This window comes from Mesoplodon bidens, assembly GCF_964165515.1.
Source record: "Mesoplodon bidens genome assembly, chromosome: 3".
Lineage (NCBI taxonomy): Eukaryota > Metazoa > Chordata > Mammalia > Artiodactyla > Ziphiidae > Mesoplodon > Mesoplodon bidens.
The window spans coordinates 128,827,341-128,833,511 of NC_138178.1; positions in this window are offsets into that span (position 1 = coordinate 128,827,341).

The following is a 6,171-nucleotide window of genomic DNA, read 5'->3' on the forward strand; positions in this document are numbered from 1 at the left end:
CAGATAAACCCAGTCTACTTAGACTGGTAAACATCCTAAACATTGTAGCGACTAAAAACAATGAAGTGGAAGCAAGAGCTTGAGATGCAGGCCCTTAACCCCAGGTAATTCAAGACTGGAAAGAACAGGCTCCCCGCTGCCCGCTCCACACACTTCCTTGTTAGTGAGATGAGCCTCAGAATGGTAAGTCATTTAATCTAAATAATGCTTTAAAAATGTCTTCATTTCAATGCATTATTCAGAGTAAATTAATCACAACTTATTAAGTGTCTCTTTAGCCTCCCTGACACTTGCCTATCACTTTGCCCATCAAGTTTTTTTTTTTTCTAATGACCTCACTATGCACTCCACTAACCACCCCCTTACCTAGACACCTACCTAGGAGTCTTTTGGTAATAGCTTGATAATCATGTAGCTGAAGTTCTGTGGCACAAATATGAAGTGAAGGTGACGTGTCAGTAGGGGACAGGAGAATGATGACAATGATAATTCATACTTATGTAGCACTTGTTCTAAACCAGATGTCATTCTAAGCACTTTATATATAGTAACTCACTTAATCCTCACTTTATGAGGTAGGTATTATCGTTATCGCTCCTTTACAGAGGAGGAAACAGGCACAGAGAAGTTAAGTGTCTTATCCAAGGTCATGCAACTAAAAAGTAATGACACTCGGGTTCTAGTCCAGGCAATCTGGCTCCTAACACTCCTAAAAGTGTTCTAACCATGATGCTTCACCAAGAGTGGGTGGGGAGGGGTGTTGTTTTGGGGGAAGCAGTTCTTAGAGAAGCACGAGGTAAAGAGCCTAGCTGAGCCTCACTTGACTTAAATCCTAGCTGGGTGTTGTTTTGCAATTTGCAAAACACATCTACATCCTGGTTTCCTCAACTGTAAGAAGGCGCTGCTGGTAGCTCTGTCCCCTGCAAGGTAACTGAGGCATGCAAAGACCCTAGTATTGAGCTTGCCTGCAAAACCACCCGCTGAATGTGATTAGGGCTGCTGTAACATTCTAGGACAGATCCCCAGAGGGCGCAGAAGTCTTGTGTATGTGGGGAGTCACGTAAGAATGGGAAATGACTGTTTGGGGATTTCTCTAGGAGTCCTTTGGAAGGTATGGATTGTAAAGTGACAGGACCTGGGAAAGGCTGTCTGGAGAGTCATTTCTGGGATCTGCAGGCCCAACAGCAGCTGAGATGTACCCATCGCACTGGAATGGGTGGCTGGATAAGCCATTGGGACCAACTGTGATTTAAGAGGTTTGAGGGGGCATTTTTCTGAGGTCTGAAAGGGGCGCACAGATGTGCAGAGGAGTAGGGAAGTGAGGACAAGGGGCTGGGATCTAAAATTGTATCAGAAAAGCTTTGGAAATGTAGCTCAGGAGAGAGAACTTAGTTTGAGGAGTTGCAAGTCACTACCAGAAAGTCCCTTAGGTTGTATCTCTAAAATATATTGCAAATTTGAGCACTTCTCACCATCCCCACTGTGGCCACTGCCAGCAGCCTGGTAAGGGCCTCTAGTTGTGCCTCCCCCAGACTCCTGGCAGTCTACCTGGGCTCCCTGCCTCCATTCCGGTCCCTGAATGGAGACCTCACAGGAGACAGAGTGATCCTTTTAAAAATGCAATCAATTACTGTGGCTTCTTTTCACTCTCAGAATAAACCCCAAATCTTGACTCCATAATCTGGCCCTGCCTAACACCTGGACTTCATCTCTCACCACCACCTCCGGCGCCCCAGTCCACCCCCACTGGCCGCATTTCTGATATACAAACACACCAAGCTCCTTCCTGCATTAGCTGTTCGCTTTGCCTGCAATGCTTTCCCCCCTGTTCTTTGCACAGCTGGCTCCTTCGGCTGCTCTGGTCTTGATCGAAACATCGCCTTCTCTGATTTCCCGACTGCCCTGTTCCCTGGCCCTCATGCTCTCTCAGCCACCCTCCATGCCACTGGCAGATTCCCTCTCCTTCACAAAACTCATCACTATCCAAAATGGTCTTGTTTGTGCCTTTGCTTGTTTATAGGGCTGTTGCCAGTCTCCCCTATTAGCCTGAATTGGCCTTGTTTGCCTCATTCATGGCTGTATTCTCAGCACCTAGATCAGTTCCCAGTGCACTGAGGCTCCATAAATTAAGAAGTAATTTACATTTAATTTCCATCAGTAATACATTTCAAACAATTTACTTATATGTCCCGGTGGAAAAAAGAAGAAAGATTAATTTTATTTACATTTAATTGAATATTGATGCATTCTTTGGACGATGGCAATGGGATAGTAACATTTGAACACAATTTTGTGGGGATAATCTCTTGCTAGAAAATCTGAAATTACATATGGCTCAGAATAAATTAGTTTTACATAGAAAATTAAAAATCCAGGAGCCACGATTGAGGGTTCCTATTTTTAAATATTATGAAAATATAAAATTTAAATATTACGAAAATGTAAAATATAAGCTACAATGTTTCTATAATAAAGGGCTTAGAGTTAGTAAGGGTAAGAATACAATGTCAAAATCTACCTAACCATATTTTCTTTACTGATTTCTTTGAATAATGCAGTGGTGCTGAATGTTTATTTGGAGTCTGTTAAAATATAATATTGGGACTTCCCTGGTGGCTCAGTGGTTAAGAATTCACCTGCCAATGCAGGGGACACGGGTTCAATCCCTAGTCCAGGAAGACCCCAGATGCTGCAGAGCAACTAAGCCCATATGCCACAACTACTGAGCCTGCGCTCTAGAGCCTGTGAGCCACAACTACTGAGCCCATGAGCCACAACTACTGAGCCTGCGTGCCACAACTACTGAAGCCCACGTACCTAGAGCCCGTGCTCCACAACAAGAGGAGCCACTGCAATGAGAAGCGCGCGTACTTCAACGAAGAGTAGCCCCTGATCACAGCAAATAGAGAAAGCCCACGCATAGCAATGAAGACCCAACACAGCCAAAAATAAATAAAGTAAAATATAATATTAACATTATCTTATGTATTAATTGCATTTGACTATTTGTCTTATTTCTGGATTTGATTCAACATTTTTATATTTAAAGACTGTCAATGGAGAGCCCTCTGGGATATAATCATTTTCAATTCACATATGACTAAATTTGGTCATATCTGCTGATTGTGTAAAGAGCTCTTTCTGAGAAGTAAATATTAATGCTGACTGGTTTTGAAAAAAGAACCCTTTGGAGCACCTCTTCTTTTTTCCATTTTTAGACACCTCTGTTAGCTGCTTTAACACTTGGTTGGAAGTGTTTTTAAAGGAGCTTGTGAAGATTTGGAAAAGATTTTATTTTTAATATCCCAGATTGCATCCTCTGCATCGGGTTGGTTTTGTTACATGTGCTCCATCTGTCTTGAAGATATGGAAAACTTGGTAGGGGAAAAATGGAAAGGGCAAAACTGTTTCCCTAGCTCTACAAAATGTCTAAAAATGACTTCACATGTAAAATCTAGAGCATGGATTCCTTCAGTTAGAACTTTCCCACACTACCCAGGTGCCTGGCACTCAACCTTCCCAAGCGAGGAAAGGAGAAATTGTTTAGTTACTCCCTGGTTAGAAAGTTTGCAAGGTTGAATGCCTTTTGCACAACCTCTACTTCATACAACTTCAGTAAGATTTCTTACCATTTTAGGTGAATTCAATTAAACATGTGGATTGATTCTTTTATTATGAATATCCTTAAAAAAGAATATAATCAATTTACTTGCTGGCTACAGTTGATTTGGGATTTCTGATATCTTTCTTTAATGTTTCAGGCTTAGTACTGGATGAAAAACTTTGAAAAACAAAACAAAACGAAACAAAACAGAACGTTTCTTTGCCTATCCCCAGCTGCACCTGACAGTGAAAGAAGCTGAAATCTTACTCCTCACTGGACATTACACCCAATTTCAAGTTTCTATTATCTTTTTTAAAAGCTATTAGAGAATACTTAGTAAAGATTTTGTTTCTCTGAAGGTCAGCCTGTTATATTTGTAATTGGAGCACTTCATGGATTGGGTGTCTGGGAGATCTAAGTGCTTTTATCCATCCTACCATTGTTTAACATGATATTTATGTGTTTACTGAGTGTCTTGTAGCCTTAGAATGTGGATTTCTGGAGACTCAAGATCTTTTATGATGTGTGTAGCACCAAATAAAATATGGATTCTTCAGTATCATCTCAAAACGGACTTTAATCTGGAGCTATAACGTGGCATTCCTTTGGTGTGTGTTTATCTGCAAATTATTCTTTGAACAGAATCAAACCTTCAGGGACTTCCCTGATGGCGCAGTGGTTAAGACTCCACCCTCCCAATGCAGGGGGCCCGGGTTCCATCCCAGGTCAAGGACCTAGATCCCACACGCTGCAGCTAAAGAGCCCTCATGCCGCAAAGGAGATTCTGTGTGCCGCAACTAAGACCCAGCGCAGCCAAATAAATAAATAAATAGATAGATAAACAAACAAATAAATAAATATTAAGGAAAAAAGAGAATCAAACCTTCCGCAAGCAAAACTCACAGCCCCCAACATTATGAACCTAATGAATTTAAATGATGCTAAAATCCTGGTTTGTTAATTTGGGGAGGATTGTTATTTTAGAGTTATTATAAGTAAAGTATTTTCAAGCAAAAGGTGACTATTGGAGAAGGTGATACTTAAACATCATGTGATATTTAAAGCTGGCTTTGCAGTTTCCAAATCATCGCCCACGATGAGAAATGTATGCATCAGTGCCTAACCCACATAATATCAAATTTTCTCATGTCCTATGACTCATCTGAGAGCTCTACTCAGTTGCCATCAATATCTCCTATCCTGTTACAAGACCTTGTCATCACCTAGAACTGCTTCACCTCTGAAATCTTGAACTTTGAAATTCCACTCTGACCTCAACCCTATACCCTTCCTTCCCCTCCACCTTCATGCCACCCATCTTCAGTCTTACCAAGGCATCGGCCTTCAATCTGCCTGTATAACAGCCCCCAGCCCTCTTGGATTTAAGGACACTTTAAGGGTACTCTCCTCATCAGACACAATCCCTCTACTCCTCTGACGTGCTGGCACAGCCAATCAACAAATACTCAGTCTTGCATCCACCCACCCGTCTGTTTTCTTTGGCCCGTGAGCATTACAAGAGAAGATCACATGATGCATAATTATGCAGTCAGGTGCTAACACAAATTTCGATTTCAAACCTCAACTGAGTGCACAAGACCATCTGGAGTTCTGTGATCATTCCTAGGTGGTTCCCTGTATAATCTACCTGATCTGAGACGTGTAGGACTGGATAACATGAATTACAGACACTTAGAACGGTGCCAACTTCTTATTCAAAATATATAAAGTTCATTTTTTCCCCATGGATTTCATGTGAGCCAAAATTTCCCCATTTGTTTGTGTTTCCTCTTATTTTTGTTTTCTTTTGCGTTTTACAAATCACCTCTTGGAGTGATTAAAGAGTTTAGAGGAGTATTAAAGAGTTTAAGATGATCACAAAATATTTACTACAGAGCTACTGTGTGCCAAACAGTGTTTTTTAGGTGCTGGGGATGCAGCAGTGAACAAAATAAACAACTCTGTCCTCATAGAGTCTATATTTTAGTAGCAAGGGACAGAAAATAAGCAAATCAGTAAAATTATACTATGTCAGAAAGTGACAGGTGGAACTGCAGAGTCCTGGAGTGGTTGTGCAGGCTGGGAGGTGCGCTGCGGAGAGGCTGCTCTGTGCACGAGGTGCAAGCATGAGCCAGACTGCCTGGCTTCAAATCCGAGGTCTGGCACTCACTACATGTGTGACCCAGGGCAAGTTACCTAACCTCTCTGTGACTCAAGTTTCCCAGCCCATAAAATGAAGAATTTCATAGTGCGAACATCATAGGGTTGTTATGAGGATTAAAGGACTTAATACACACATAGCATTTCCCCTGGTAAGCACTACATAATTGTCAATGATTTTATTTTATATAGTTGTCTCACCACTGCCCCTACCCTCACATTCACAGCCCGTGCACTAGAGGCGGAAATAGGTTCACCATGAAGGGAAAGCCCGTCACTTCCTGAGCCCTGAGAGAGGCCCAGCAATGTGTTCATGTGGTGCTTTTGTCAAGTTTGCAAAAGTAAGATATTTTAGTAGCAATTGGTTAAGATGCTGTCTGTTTCCATATGTTCCCCTTGTGTCAGGT